Source organism: Schistocerca serialis, unplaced genomic scaffold (assembly GCF_023864345.2).
Source record: "Schistocerca serialis cubense isolate TAMUIC-IGC-003099 unplaced genomic scaffold, iqSchSeri2.2 HiC_scaffold_1240, whole genome shotgun sequence".
NCBI classification, from domain to species: Eukaryota; Metazoa; Arthropoda; class Insecta; order Orthoptera; family Acrididae; genus Schistocerca; species Schistocerca serialis.
Window position 1 is genome coordinate 127,501 of NW_026047448.1, and position 5,000 is coordinate 132,500.

The 5,000-nt window shown below is 62.6% G+C and overlaps 1 pseudogene; it reads right to left on the reverse strand.

Moving 5' to 3' along the window:
* Positions 1-5,000, reverse strand: part of LOC126436582 (large subunit ribosomal RNA) — a 7,764-nt pseudogene that overhangs the window by 1,998 nt on the left and 766 nt on the right.

Sequence of the window (5,000 nt, forward strand, 5' to 3'; positions counted from 1 at the left end):
TTCGGAGGTGGGGCTCCACAGAGACATTGAAGCCCCTCTGCGCGAGTCCACGGGCGACATAACGCACTACAGCGTCATGGCGCTTGACCCGGGACCCGTGCGTCCTAAAGCAAGCCTGAAGTACGTGGTTGGCGGTCTCCACGGCCTGGCACCCCGCGCGGCATCTGGTGTCCGCCTCCCGCCCGCGACTGCGCCGTGCCTTCGTAGGGAAGGCGTTGATGCGGGCGCGGAGGGCGTCGATGTATTCACGCCCAGATAGCAGGCGACTGGTGTCGGCGACCCACTGATGTTGGCCACTGACGGCGGCAGAAGATGACAGTGCCGCACCGTCAATGGCGATGTGTAGGCGCGCCGCCCACATTTCCCCAACCTGCGTTGACGATTTGAGGAGGTGGCCCTCCCACATTAGGTGGCGCTCCAGCACCTCGATCTCACGCTGCACCTCATCCATGCCTGCACCGTCGCAGGCTGGCCCTATCTTCTTCAACGCCAGGAGACGGGACCGACGGAGGGTCGGACCCATCCATCGGCAAGATGGAATGCCGAGGCCCCCCTGGGCAACAGGAGCGTGGAAGTATCCCAGGGGGGTGTCCGCCGGAAGGCGGAACCATCTCCTGACGGCGGCCCGGATGGTAACGTCGGCCGACTTCAATGCACCCACCCGGGTGCGGCTGAGGGCCAGCCCGTGGTACAGGCCAGGGAGAAGTACATTGGTGAGAGCGTGGAGGCGCTGTTGCGGCTTCAGCGGAGCTCGGGAGATGACGTCAAGCTGCTCCACCAGGTGGCTACGTGGATTGAAGACACAGCGACCCGCCGTGGAGAATTGCAGCCCCAGGTACCGGAAGGTTTCACCCACACGCAGGGCAGGCATGGTGGTATTGCCTGCTGTGAAGGTGACATTGCTGTCCACCTTCACCTTCTTCTCGCGCCCTGACGCGACTAAGGCGAGGGTGAAACACTTCCGGGCGTTGATCTGCAGCCCCAGGTGGGCGAGGGCTGCGGTAGCTGCGTCGATGAGGGACTGCAAGCCCCTCGGGGTCGCTGCAAACAGCAAGACGTCATCTGCAAAGGCCGCAGCGTTGACTCTGCGACCGAGGATCCGAGCTCCGATGTGGGAGGGCAGTTGGCCTAAAACGTAGTCCACCGCAAAGTTGAACAGGAGGGGGGAGAGGGGATCGCCCTGGCGAACGCCCCGTGCTGGCTGCACAGACACGCCCACGCCGGCGCCGTCCGCTATCACTGTCGTGCTGCCCTCGTAGCACCGCTCGACATACTCGACAAAGCAATCCGGCAGGCCATGCGCCTTCAGCACGGGGCGAAGGGCAGCATGATCTACCGAATCGAATGCCTTAGATACGTCGATCGATGCCACAAAGACAGAGCGGCAGGAGCGAACTGCGTCGGTGAGAGCAGTGTCCAAGATGAAGGTATTTTCCAACATCCCATCCCGAGGGATGAATGCCCGCTGACGTTCGTCCACAGCACATGCGCGCATCAGGCGTGACGCGAGAACCTTGTGAAAGGTCCGCGCCAACACCGAGCAGACCGTAATGGGGCGAAAGTCAGCGGGGGATGTTGGTGCAGCCGTTTTCGGGAGAAGGGACGTCCGCGCGCGAAGCAGGCGTTCCGGAAGGGCGCGGGCCAGAAGGAAGAGATTCATCACTTTCACCAGGACTTCGTGCGGCAGGCGCCGCAACTCCGCTGGGGTAAGGCCGTCCGGTCCGGCTGCTGATCCCCTGGGCGGCAACGCGGCGGCGACCTCCTCATGTGTGACCGGCCCCCATATGCACTCGAGAGCGACAGGCTCTGAGTGCGGGAGGAGGCGGTCACGAATGAAGCCCGCGTTGGAGATGGGCTTCTTGGTGAAGAGGTCCGCCCAGAAGTCCAGCAGACCAGGGATGGCAGGTGGCGGCTGGAGCAGGGTGCCATCCAAGAGGCCGCGCACGCAACGTGCACGCGACCGTCGGAAGGCATCCTGCGTTCTCGCGTACTCCCAGCGGCGCCGCTTGCGCTTCTGCGTCGGCGGCGCGGCAGGCGGCCGCTTCGATGGTTGGCGCGGCCGCTGTGTCCTGGTGATCGATCTCTCCCCTCTGGACCCGACCGACGCAAGGGCATCCGGGAGCATGCCCAGGATGACATCGGGCGGCGTGCCCCGCCCCAGACCTATGACACGATCCAGGGCAGAGAAACGCTGGGCGGAAGCGGGTAGCCCCGCCAGATGCTCCCAGATGGCGGCGTCAGTCGGCCCCTCCGGCGGCGGCCCGGTGGTGTCGGCCGCGAAGTCCTCGGCTGCGTCGACGGGCGGCGCAGCGGCCTCGCCCGCGTCAGGCAGCGGGCTCGCTGCTCCCCGGCGGGACGCCGGCTCTTCCCCCCGACCGATCTCAAGCGCCTCCATGAATTGGCGGACAAGCTGCTTGTGGGCAGCTTGCCGCCGTCGGCACTTGATTGCCTCGAGCGTTCGGTCGGGGAACATCCTGATGAGCTCTTGATTGACGAAGAAGAACCGGGCGTCCCTCTCAAGGAACAGTTCGGCCTCCGCCTTGGCGAGCGACAGGACTTCTTCCTCCGTCCACCTCGCGCGATGCCTCTCCGTGACGATCTCCGCGTTGGCGGCCGCAAGATGTTGGCGGCGGCGGTGGACCCCGAGACCGTTCTTGGTTGTAAAGCTGCGGTGGCACTCACTACAGGTATACATAGCTGCAAAAGTTACAAGATTTTCGGCACGGCCGGTTGGCCGGCTAGGTGCTGGGGGAGTTGGGGTGGCACCTTCAGCGGAAGGGCCACCACTTATTCTCTGCTTACTGCCCCCAACTAAAAAAGGGATAGTGCGAGGGGGGGCTGGTAACCCCCTCAAGCCCCTGGTGCAGTCTTCCACTCTGCGAAATCAGCGGGTCATAGTTACTCCCGCCGTTTACCCGCGCTTGCTTGAATTTCTTCACGTTGACATTCAGAGCACTGGGCAGAAATCACATTGCGTCAACACCCGCTAGGGCCATCGCAATGCTTTGTTTTAATTAGACAGTCGGATTCCCCCAGTCCGTGCCAGTTCTGAGTTGATCGTTGAATGGCGGCCGAAGAGAATCCGCGCACCCGCGCGCCCCCGGAGGAGCACGCTAAGGCGGACGCGGCCTCGCAGCAAGGAAGATCCGTGGGAGGCCAAGGCACGGGACCAAGCTCGGATCCTGCACGCAGGTTGAAGCACCGGGGCGCGAACGCCGCGCAGGCGCGCGCATCCTGCACCGCCGGCCAGCACGAGGCCAACCAACGGCGAGAGCAGACCACGCCCGCGCTAAACGCCCGCACTTACCGGCACCCCTACGGCACTCACCTCGCCCAGGCCCGGCACGTTAGCGCTGACCCACTTCCCGACCAAGCCCGACACGCCCCGATCCTCAGAGCCAATCCTTATCCCGAAGTTACGGATCCAATTTGCCGACTTCCCTTACCTACATTATTCTATCGACTAGAGGCTCTTCACCTTGGAGACCTGCTGCGGATATGGGTACGAACCGGCGCGACACCTCCACGTGGCCCTCTCCCGGATTTTCAAGGTCCGAGGGGAAGATCGGGACACCGCCGCAACTGCGGTGCTCTTCGCGTTCCAAACCCTATCTCCCTGCTAGAGGATTCCAGGGAACTCGAACGCTCATGCAGAAAAGAAAACTCTTCCCCGATCTCCCGACGGCGTCTCCGGGTCCTTTTGGGTTACCCCGACGAGCATCTCTAAAAGAGGGGCCCGACTTGTATCGGTTCCGCTGCCGGGTTCCGGAATAGGAACCGGATTCCCTTTCGCCCAACGGGGGCCAGCACAAAGTGCATCATGCTATGACGGCCCCCATCAACATCGGATTTCTCCTAGGGCTTAGGATCGACTGACTCGTGTGCAACGGCTGTTCACACGAAACCCTTCTCCGCGTCAGCCCTCCAGGGCCTCGCTGGAGTATTTGCTACTACCACCAAGATCTGCACCGACGGCGGCTCCAGGCAGGCTCACGCCCAGACCCTTCTGCGCCCACCGCCGCGACCCTCCTACTCGTCAGGGCTTCGCGGCCGGCCGCAAGGACCGGCCATGACTGCCAGACTGACGGCCGAGTATAGGCACGACGCTTCAGCGCCATCCATTTTCAGGGCTAGTTGCTTCGGCAGGTGAGTTGTTACACACTCCTTAGCGGATTCCGACTTCCATGGCCACCGTCCTGCTGTCTTAAGCAACCAACGCCTTTCATGGTTTCCCATGAGCGTCGATTCGGGCGCCTTAACTCGGCGTTTGGTTCATCCCACAGCGCCAGTTCTGCTTACCAAAAGTGGCCCACTTGGCACTCCGATCCGAGTCGTTTGCTCGCGGCTTCAGCATATCAAGCAAGCCGGAGATCTCACCCATTTAAAGTTTGAGAATAGGTTGAGGTCGTTTCGGCCCCAAGGCCTCTAATCATTCGCTTTACCGGATGAGACTCGTACGAGCACCAGCTATCCTGAGGGAAACTTCGGAGGGAACCAGCTACTAGATGGTTCGATTAGTCTTTCGCCCCTATACCCAGCTCCGACGATCGATTTGCACGTCAGAATCGCTACGGACCTCCATCAGGGTTTCCCCTGACTTCGTCCTGGCCAGGCATAGTTCACCATCTTTCGGGTCCCAACGTGTACGCTCTAGGTGCGCCTCACCTCGCAATGAGGACGAGACGCCCCGGGAGTGCGGAGGCCGCCGCCCCGTGAAGGGCGGGGAAGCCCCATCCTCCCTCGGCCCGCGCAAGGCGAGACCTTCACTTTCATTACGCCTTTAGGTTTCGTACAGCCCAATGACTCGCGCACATGTTAGACTCCTTGGTCCGTGTTTCAAGACGGGTCGTGAAATTGTCCAAAGCTGAAGCGCCGCTGACGGGAGCGATTATTCCGCCCGAGAGCATCCCGAGCCAACAGCGGCGCGGGTCCGGGGCCGGGCCAGGTAGGTCCGTCATCCGGGAAGAACCGCGCGCGCTTGCCGGGAGCCCGAGCGCCCA